Here is an 11181-nt window from a genome sequence, read left to right on the forward strand (position 1 = left end):
TCTGAAGGCCCAATAGGGGTGAACTGGTAGATGGGAGGCAATGGCAGACAAGACGCAGCTGCGGAGCCTACACAAAAGGTCCTTTAAGATCTGAACCTGAAGTGANTCTGAAGGCCCAATAGGGGTGAACTGGTAGATGGGAGGCAATGGCAGACAAGACGCAGCTGTGGAGCCTACACAAAAGGTCCTTTAAGATCTGAACCTGAAGTGGTGATGCCAGAGAGGACCAATGCCAACCTTCTAAGAAGATGGTCCAAAGGCAGGACTTCACGTTTATCACTATTAATCTTCCTCTTCTCTAAGCTCCCGTGAAGCTCTGAGTTTCTGGTGATTTAAAGACCTTGTTGGAGGTGGTCCTTGGGAATCATGAATATCCAGGAGAGCTGGGTCTCACATAATGGGGGTGAGCCCAATGCGAGCAGGCGCTAAGCTTCAGGCCAGGGCCTTGTACCTGCTTAATTCTTCTGAAGGGTTCAGCTAAGCACAAGGCCTTATGTTACTACAGGACTCAACTCCCTGGAACTTTTAGCTACTGTCCTTACCATGAAGAAGGAGAAATGAGGGCCAGCTGGGCTTTGCTTCAGAGAAAACTGAGAGGGAAGGGGAACAACATGTGGAAGTGAAAAGAATGCCGAGTTTTTTATCTCAGGATCTGGGCTGTATTATGGCTGTTCCGTTTACTACCTGTGTGACCTTGGAAAAGTCATTTTGTTTTGTTTTTTTTTTTTTTTTTAGGCAATTGGGGTTAAGTGACTTGCCTGGGGTCACACAGCTAGTAAGTGTCAAGTGTTTGGTCTGAGGCCGGATTTGAACTCAGAGCCTCCTGACTCCAGGGCCGGTGCTCTATCCACTGCGCCACCCAGCTGCCCCTGGAAAAGTCATTTTGGCTCTCCAGGCTTTAGTCTCCTGGTCGGTAAAATGAGGGAACCGGAACAGAGGACCTCTAAGGTCTCTTCCAGCTCTGAATCTATACCTAAAGATCTTATTAGATCTGACCCCTGTCCTACGAGAGATCAGTTTGTTTAGAAAACAAGCCAAATAAAGGGAAGTAGTTAAACAATAATAGATGTCATGGCATCTTAAGTTAGGAGTCTGAAGGCACCGATGAGATAATCTGGTCCCATGGTCTTTAACCTTTTGGTGTCAGGCACCTTTTTGGTGAAGTCTGAGGACCCCTCCTCAGAATAATTTTTGCTGCCTATATTCAAACTTAAGGAAATGCCAAATTTCAGTTAGGGATTAGTGAAAACAAAGATTGTTTTTCCCCTCATGCAAGTTCATGGACCACATCCAAAGACTCTCTGTAGTCCATGAGACTGTAAGTTAAGAACCTATGATCATTTTACAGGGGAGGAAACTGAGGCCTGCCTACAGAGGGAAACTGACTTAACAGAGACACTAAGTCACTGCTGGTAGAGCTGGAATTGATCCAACAATTTTGGAAACTGATTGGGAATTACGTAATAAAAATTATAAAACTATTCATATCCTTGATGTGATAACTTCAATACTGCATTTATACCACCGAAAGAGGTCACTGACAACAGGGAAAGACAAATCTGTAAGGAAATATTAAATAGCAGTATCACTTGTAATGGAAAAAATGGGAAACAAACCGTGTCTCCCACTATTGGAGCATGGCTGAACAAATTGTGGTATATGAATGTAATGGAGTGATGCCATGAATAATACAAAGTAACATGCAAAGCCGTGTACAAAGTGTTATGATATGAATAAAGTGGAACAACAGAAATACTTAGCAATTATGCAAATGAAGACAAAACTTAGAACAAACACACTGGACAACACTTAGGATAAAGCTTAAACTTAAATTTTGAAAGCCTGAATCCATTTTTTCTATTAACAAACAAAAAACTACTAATGCATAAGGTTGTGCCACCAGCCTTTTTATGTTGCTTTATTTACTCATCTAAAAAACAGACAGGAAGGGTTGTAGGAGCCCACTGAGGGCTGGCACTATGGAGGCAATGAGGCACGAATTCTACGTGGGCCTATTGCTTCATGGTTCCATCACCACAACAGACTCATTCCAGACTTTTTGGCTTTATTAAAATCCTTCCCCTGTCTGGAATATCCTCTCCTAATCTCAAAAAAATCCTACTTAGCCTTTGGAATTCCATCTCTTCCAGGAAGCCTATTCTAACTACTCTGGTCTATGGGGATCTTTTTCCCCAGTGGTTGTACATTTCCTACCTGTATTATATGATTTGATACTCATATTTCATTTAATTCAGAACCAGAGGCAGCTAGATGGTACACTGGATAGGGTGCTAGGCCTGGAGTCAGGAAGACTTCCAGTTCAAATTCAGTCTCAGATACTTACTGACTGTGTGATCCAGGACAAGTCACTTAATCTGTTTGCCTCGGTTTTCTCAACTATAAAACAAGGACAATAACAGGATCTATTTCCCAAGGTTGTTGTGAGGATTAAATGAAATATTTGTAAAGTGCTTAGTACAGTGCCCGGTATGTAGTAGGAGCTTAATAAAAGTTTGCTCCCTTCCCCTTTATTAGAATAAGTATATGTGAAAAAGATCTGAGGGTATTAGTGAACAGCAAGTGAAAAAAAAAGTCAGCACTGAGACCTATCAGTCAAAAAGCTCGCATCTTCTCAGGCTGCATTAGCAAAGGCCTGATAATCCTGTGTGAGGACCTAGGTGACAGATTTGACGGGAGGGACGTAATTGTTATCTTGAACTTCCCACCAACCAGAACTGTCCAAAAGTGGAAGGGGCCGATGTGAGAGGCAGTGGGGTCCCCCTCCTCGAAGGTCTTCAAGAATAGACTGGATGACCACTTGTTAGCTTGGATACAGTAGAGATCCTTTTGTGTATGGGTTTGGACTAGTTGGCCTCTGAGGGCTCTTCCACTTTTCAAATTCTGTGATTTTCTATTGCAAGGTCAAGGTTGTTATGTGGCAGAGAAAAGGCATATTCAGTTTAGCCCTGAAAGGCAGAACTAGCCAGGGAAGTTATAAAGTCATAGGAAAATATACAGGAGGCTCTAGTCAAACAAAGCTCACTGTGAAATGGAAAAACTTGGATTTACAAACTAAATTAACTAGGGGGTGGGAGTGATGACTAACTGAGAATCTGGGATATCCTTGACAACAGTGCAGATGACAAAATGATAGGATCACAGAACATCCGACCTCATCCGAGCTGGAAGGAGACCTGAGGGCCATTTGGCAGAAAAGAACTCTGAGGTCAAGAAAGCAGAAGAGATTTGCCTGAGATGATACAGTGAGTCAGCTGCAAAGTCTGGACTGAAGCTCAGGCTCTCGAGGTTCCAGTCCAAGTGTCTTTCTGCCCTTTCACTCTGTTGGTAAAAGTCAGAAAATTGGAGGTTTTAACAGACATAGGGCATAGGAGAAGGATGCATTTCCCCAGCATCTGTTCGAACAGCCAGACAGCTAGCCAGTCAAGTGGAACATGAGAAAGAAAACAGAGTTTGAGGTCAAGGGTGATGTAGAAGATTCCAGGTCCTGAGAGCAAACTAACTCTTTGCTAAAGAGAAGAACGTCAGAACTGAGAAGCTAGAAAGGGTGGGGAATTTGAGAACTTTATACTCACTCAAATGAGACAGGTTAAAGAGGAAGATGGACCCTAGTGGTAGGTAGGTGAGAAGGGAGCCAAATGGGAAGGTCAGGGGATGCTAGGGTCGGGTTTCATGAAGCCCACATGACAGAGCCGAGATGGGGAGGTGAGAAGGAGGGTGTTAAGAACTAAGAGAGGGCAAGTGGGGGGACAATGAGAAGAGAAGGCAGTATCATGTAATAGGAAGAGCACAATATTATAGACAGAAGAACTGAGGGAGTTGAAGAGTAGAGACTCAATTTCCCCAAATGCATAAGAGAATCTCAGGTGTGTTGAAGAGATCTATTGGTTTATCCTTCCTTGGTTCTTTGATGGACGTTATCGGTTTGCTCAACTTGTCTATGTTCTTCTGTAAATCCAAGGAGCTTCTGGATTTTGAAGAATGGGTGCCAGATTTAGAGTCAGAGAACTGGAGTCTGAATCCTATCTTTCCCACTTATTACCTGCGACTTTGGGCAAGTCACTTAAACTTCTTTGGGAATCACATTCCTTACTTATAAATGTAATTTGACTGTTCCCATCTCTTTCTTCAGGAGGCAGTACGGTGCAGTGGGAAGGGTGCTAGATTTAGAGTCCTAGGTCCTGGGTTCAAAGTCACTTACTGCCCTGGTTGACTTTGGTCAGTCAGTCAACAAGCATTTATTAAGGGCCCTTGATGTTCCAGGCACTATGTTAAGCATAGTGGGGATACAAAGAAAGGCAAAAGATGTTTCATGCTCTCAGGGAGCTCACATTCTAATGGGAGAGATAACAAGCAAACGACCATGTACAAACAAGTTATATACAGGATCAATGGGAAATAATCAAGAGAGGGAAGACACCAGCATTAAGGGTGTGGGGCAAGGTTTCCTGTAGAAGGTGGGACTGGAGCTGGGACTTGAGAAGCCAAGAGAAGCCCTAAGAGGTGGTGATGAGGAGGGAGAGCTTTCTGGCATGAGGAAGAGCCAGAGAGAATGCCAAGAGGTAGAGTGTTTTGTTTGTATACTATCTGGGAGGCCAGTGTCACTGGACTAAAGAAGATGAGGAGGGTATTAGATGTAAAAGGACTGGAAAGATGGGAGGCTAGCTTATGAAGGACTTTGAACACCAAACAGAGGTCTGTTAATTGAACTGCTCTGGGCCTCAGGTGCCTCTTCTGTAAAATGAGAAGGCTGGACTAGATGGCTTTAGAGTTCCTTTTCAACTATAAATCATTGATCCTATGACTTTCTGTGCCTTTGCATAAGCTGTTCCTTCCCCCTGTCACCCCTTCAAGCCTGGAATATTTTGTATTTACCTAGCTCTGGATATATTATCGCCCCTATGCCCACCCATCCTAGAATGTAAACCACCTCAGAGAAGGGACACTTTAGTTCTGTCTTCTCATGTCCAGCAACTAAGCACGCTGCTTTGCACACTGTAAGCATTAATAAATATTTGTTCAATAAAACTGAAAGTCCATACTTTCATCAAAAATGACTTCAATATGTGTATAGACTGTCTTCATAAAAGATTTTTAAGAGATAAGAAAATAGGCATATGGGTTAGCAGTTACTGATGGAGAAGTTTGTTATAGAAACATTGAGAATCTTTTCCATTTTTCCTCTATTGGTTGTCCTCTCTCGAGTTTTATCCTTAAATGAATGCTCTTTAAATCTCTCACCAAGCTTCCTATAAATTGGGTTTTTTCCCCCTCTACTGTTCTTGCTGTTTCATAAGATGACACCATCTTTCTCTGTCAAGTTTTATGGAGTTTGTTTTCTAAAACAGTGTTGTTATTCTTGTTTGCACATATCTTTCTACTTGGCAAGAAGACATCAAGTGTGTATGTTGGCTGAAATGGTTACTAAGCTCTCCTGCCCTCCTTATTGTGGCAACTGATTTACACTGGTTAAACTGAGGAACCAGCGATGGCCTCTGTTTGCCACTGTCAAAGCAGACGTGGAAAAGGCACACATAGGACTGAGAGTTATTGTTTATTTTGTTTCATGGGTTTTATTCGGTCAGCACAAACTTATGGATGTGTACTACGTCCCCTGTTCTTGAGTCTGCCGTAGGAAGGCAGAAGTGAATGATACATAGTCCTATTCCTTATAGAATTCATAGACTAGTTTGAGGAGAATGGGGTCAGAAAGTGAGTGGATGTGGGGAATAAAATATGGCCACAATACTGACAATACATGTCACAGTGTACTAATACTATAGAGATATGGACAAAAGACTGTGTACAGGGTTCAGAGGTGGGAAAAGATCACTTTTTTTGTGGGGGGAGGGACTGATAAGGTGGGAATCCTGGAAGATGAAGGAAGCAGTGTCTGAAATGGGCCCCAAAAGCAGGTGAAGTTTTTTATAAGTAAACATTAATAAGCTCTAGTGGTTCCCTATTACCTCCAAGATCAAAAATAAAATCTGTAGTCTGGCATTTAAAGCCCTTCACAACCTGGCCCCTCTCCAGCAGTCTTACTCCCCCTCCATACACTCCGAGCTCCAGTGACACTGGCCTCTTGGTTATTCCTTGCTCTGTAAAATGAAGGACTCTAAAGTTCCTTCTGTCTCTAAATCCCGTGATTCCATTTTCCCTTGTCTCATCATTGGTAGCACAGGGTCCTGGAAACAGCACTTCAATTGCATTCAGACGCTCATTAAGAGCCTACTGTATGCAGGACACTGTTTTTGGTGCTGGGAGAGTTGCAGAGTTTAGGTGAGACCTGGTCCTTGCCCCAAAAAAAATTGTTTGGGAGGTGGATAAAACATAAACAGATAAATGCAATATACAATAGTACATATGTGCATTAGTGTGAGGTAAACAAAGTACCATGGGAGGTCTTGAGAGATCATTACCAACCAGAGTGGAGCAAGGAAAGCTTCTAGGAATGAATTTTGAGCTGGGCTTTAAAGGCTGAGTAGGAGGAATTCAACTGAGGAAAGAGAGTGAGGAGCATTCTCTTCCAAGCACAAGGAGGAGCATGAGGAAAGAAGAGTGAGCAGTTTGACTGGATCTTAGAACATGTGAATGAGAGGATACTGGAAAGGGGGGGTGCTGCCAGATTGTAGAGGGCTCTGAGTGTCAGGTGTTTGAACCTCTCTCAGCGGGCAACAGGGAGCTATCAGTTCTGAGCAGAGCTGCGATGTGACCAAATCTATATGCACGACAGCAGATTCTGTGGTTCTAAGCTCCCTAAAGGCTTTAGCATTACAAAAGGACCTCAGAGATCATTTAGGCCACCTTCCTCATTTTACAGAGGAGGAAAACTGAGGCCCAGGGAAGTTAAGCGACTTGCCCAAGATTACACAAGAACTAAGCAGTAGGGCCAGGAGGTGAATCCAGATTTCCTGACTCATCGCACCGGAGCATGCTCCTTTTCCTAACCTGTTAGGGATGCTATTGAGGGGATGTGTGCAAGGATTGTGAGACTGGCCCAGATGCCCTCTGAGGAGCCCTGTGTTCTAAGACACTAGGAGTGGAGGATCATGAAAGATCAGTTTCTAGACTAAATGACTTCTAATATCCTTTGAAAGTAAGATTATTTGATTCTAAGATCCCCAAAATGGTTTCAAAAGTCTAAGATAAATGCTTCTGCTCCCACCCATTACTACTTGCTGGTAAGGACCCTTTGGAAATATCAATGGCAGCCTTACTCTAAAGGATGAGGGAATAGGAAAAGGGCCTCTCTCTTAAACATGAAGAGAGGCCTGCAGGGTCACAGAGGGCAGGGGTCAGGGTGGAGAGGTTGGCTGCTGGTAGCCCTGACTATTCTGACTGATGGCCACTTGTCTGAGGTGGAAGGGGGTGGGAGGGAGAGAGCTGGATAGTTAATGGCTTTGGCCTGGGGCTGGGAGAAGCCAAGAGGGAGGGAATAAGGGAGGGGTGGTGGTGGTGTGTGTAAATGGACACTCTGGAAGAAAGCAGGTGGGGGGAAGTAGAAAGGCCGGGGGGGCTAGTAGGCTGGGGGGCATCTGTTCCATGTCAGCAAACAGGAAGCATACCCCTGGCTTGGGTCAATGGGGCTGGCCTCGGCAGGGAGCTGCTTTACAAAAGACACCGTGGCTGAACTGCTTTAAAGGTGTTCGATCTCAGCCCAGGGGAGCGGGTTCTCTTTCAGAACCAACTTCCAGGCAGATACAGGAGGAGATACTGTGAAGGGGGCAGGGGGGAATGGAGGACATAGAAGAGATAGTGTGAAAGGGGATGAAACATGAAGCCCTGGGGAATAGGGGTATATCAATTAGCAGAAAAGGGCTATGGTATCCCTCACCCACAAAAGCCTTTCCTGAAAACTTCCCACAAAACAAAAAAGACAAGAACAATATAGCTCTGGGACACTTTTCTAGCACCTGCCTTTGGGAGGGGCTCAATCAGCTTTTATGGATACTATGGCTGGGTCAAACAGTCTTGGGCCAAAGTACTCTCTGCCCTAACATATATGCTCTATCTGGAGTGGCCTGAGGCATGGGACTTGGCCCAGGGATGTGCCTCCTCTCAGAGACAATGCCATGACTTGGGAGGCAGCAGTTTCCCATCACCAAATCAGGTCTTTCCAAAGGCAAAGACCACGTGTTGAGGATGCTCTATCTGGGGTTACTGGTCAGGCAGAGGATACACAGGATGACCCCTGAAACCACAGGCTTACTGCTAGGACTTAAGAGTTTCCAGTGACCAGGAGGCCTGGGCCAGGGCAAGTGCCAGGAAGGACTTTGCCTCTGCACTTCCTACTCTGAAGTCAATGGGGTAGGGTAAAGGGAGGGAGAGAAGGGCACCTCTTGGGTATTGAGTTCTGTGCCCAGTTCTATTCCCAAAAGTCTTTGGGGAACAGAAGAACTGGTTTCCTTTTATAAGTCAGGGGACTAGACGAACAAGTCATTTTGTCTTCTGACTTGGCCTACAGGGGAAATCATGAACAAGACAAGTGCTATTCACTGGCAACCAGTCAAGGCAAGGCTTTCTTTGGAGCTTAATCTTCCCCCATCAGAGATGACTGCTTATTAGGTAGAAGCCATCTTCAAGAGTTCTTGCACAACTTGCCCCTTTCCTCTTCCCTCTCTCACTAACGGGCTTCTCAGGATCAAAGAATTTCAGAGTTGGGCTCTTTTGTCTGCTTTACACCTGAAAAATAATTTCCCCCTCCTGCAAGAGGCCACTGTTGAACAGCTTGAATAGAGGGAAATCCACTACCTCCTAAGGTAGCTCATTCCAAATATGGAGAGATCTAACAGTCAGAAAGTTTCTCTTAACCCCAAGCTTACAACTGTCCCTTTTTGATTTCCACCTATTACTTCTAGCTCTGTCCTCTGGGGTCAAACAGAGTAAGTCTATTCCATCTTCTCCAAATGCCTGAAGGCAGCTAAGATGCCTCCCCTAAATTTTCACTTCTCTGGGATAAATATCTTCAGTTCCTGCAAGGCAGCTCCTTATGTTATCAATCAAGGTGCTTAACCATCCTGGCTGCCTTGTCCTGGACACTCTAGTGTCCCTTCTTAAAGTGTGACACCCAGAACTGAACCCAGTACTCTGATGCTGCTGGACCAGAGCAGAACATGGAGCAGTGACCATGTGCAATCTTGGACACCATGCGACAAGGAAATGCAACCTAATGTCACATATCACATGGCTGGCAGCCTGCCAAAACCCAAACATAGTACAAAAAAAAAGAAAAAAAGAAGAAATTTTACTGATGCTTTTAGACACAGTCGTGTCACTGCTCAATACTCAAATACTCCAGTGGAACCTCCTCTTGTAACAAGAAATATAGTTAAACAAAACAAAATGACATTTACCACATCTGACAATATATGCTTCACTCAGCACCTATAGTTTGCCACCTCTCCACAGAAGAGAGGAACATTTCATCATCAGTGTTATGATGAACCAATCTGAATGCTGATGTATTTTAGGATTGTTTCCTTTACTTAGTTAAAAAAAATTTTCAGTCACACTAGTGTTGCCCTCCTGGTTTTGTTTCCTTAGTTTTATATCAAATAAATCTTCCCAAGTTTCTCCAAACTTCTTATAATTCACTGTTTTTCAGAATGCAATAACATTCTGTTACATTCATATATCAATATTTGTTTGGCTATTCTCCAATTGACAGGCACCTGGTCTGTTTCCAATTGTTTGCTACCACAAAAAGTGGTGTGACAAATATTTTGGGATACATGTGGCTTTCTCTGTCTCTGGCCTCACTGGGGTATCTCCAGGAGGGAGTGGTATTGAGGTCAAAGGGCATGAAGAATTTTTTTACTTTTGTAGGACAGCTCAGATTTTCAGATAAAATGCTGTGTAGCCATGTATGTCTCCTTCTCCTCTTATACTGACCTATTTTTTTTTAAATTCAAATACTTTAGAATGCGTTTGCATTTGTTTTCCCTGAAAAACTAAGGAAGGGGCACAGTGCTGGACGTGGAGTCAGAAGATGTGGTTCCAGTCCCATATAAAGGTTCACACAGTACAGCACATGGTTCTTTTTATTACCAGTGTAGACCTGCGCACAAGAAATAGTGTAAGACACCACGAAGATCAAAGATGATGAAAAAAGGTGGGCTAGTTATGTAATTATAGGGAGGGATAGATAACAAATGGAGAAGCTGCAGTGGCACCCAATCAGAGGAAGGCCTCCAGCACATGCGAGTGGATCAGCTATGCGGAATTAACAGAAAGAGACAAGAATCCTGGAGAGGCCATGTGCCGTACTAAGAAAGAGAGTGCCTGTGTTAAGGACGCTCCTCTCTGCTGAAATATTGCCGGGCCCTGGCTAGGGACACAGATTCAGAGTTTACCAACACTCTTAGAGAGCATGTGAGATTCCCAGAGAGTGTTTGTAGACCAGAGTTAATATTACCAAGACAGTAACCTGCAAGAGCAGAGGGTGGTATCCTTGGGTGGTAAAAGCAAAAGGCAGGAGGGGCAGAGTTCCAAACTGTGTCCTACTGTCCCCTCTTCTGAGACAGTACACTGGAAAGAGCACAGAACTGAAAATCAAGGTACCTGGGCTTGATCCAAACTCCTCCCATTTATTGGCTGTGTAACCTTGGGCAAGGCACCTTCCTTCTCTGAAACTTGGTCTCTTTCTCTATAAAATGAGGATGACAAGCTCTGCTCTGCCTCCTGCGCAGGGTTCTCACAAGAGATCAAATGAGATACTAGATGTAAAAGGATGTTTTGTGTACCAAGCGTTATATGAATGACAACATGAAGGAACAAGGTTGGTGTGTTGCTCACCATGTTGATAAAGTTCCATCCCTTCTTGCTCCCCACTGACCTGTGTTCCCTATGCTAGATGTCTGCCTTCTGCTGTCTTGGTAAAGTGAATTAAGGAGATGGGGGAGGTATAAAAGTAAATCAGAGCTAGGGAAAAATCAGACTCTGGGCAAACTCAACCTCCATTCACTGGAGGCCTCATCACAGCCAAATGCCATACGCCAAGGGCATTGTAATTAAATATTTTATGCACATAGATTCAGGCCTTTCAATTCTTTAATATTTGGCCTTGGTCCTTGGGGAAGTCTGGGGAGGAGCCAGGACCCTAGTAATCAAAGGCAGAGGGCTGGCTCTTCCCTTATCCCATGCTACCATCTTAGGCCTTCTTAC

At 44.1% G+C, this 11181-nt stretch overlaps 1 protein-coding gene across 2 annotated transcripts in view; it reads right to left on the reverse strand.

Moving 5' to 3' along the window:
• CLPB (ClpB homolog, mitochondrial AAA ATPase chaperonin) overlaps positions 1-11181 on the reverse strand; it is a 193253-nt gene that overhangs the window by 87367 nt on the left and 94705 nt on the right. The gene's annotated exons all lie outside the window — the stretch shown is intronic.

The sequence above is a fragment of the Vombatus ursinus genome, unplaced genomic scaffold (assembly GCF_900497805.2).
Source record: "Vombatus ursinus unplaced genomic scaffold, bare-nosed wombat genome assembly UNPS02014780.1, whole genome shotgun sequence".
Classification (NCBI taxonomy): domain Eukaryota; kingdom Metazoa; phylum Chordata; class Mammalia; order Diprotodontia; family Vombatidae; genus Vombatus; species Vombatus ursinus.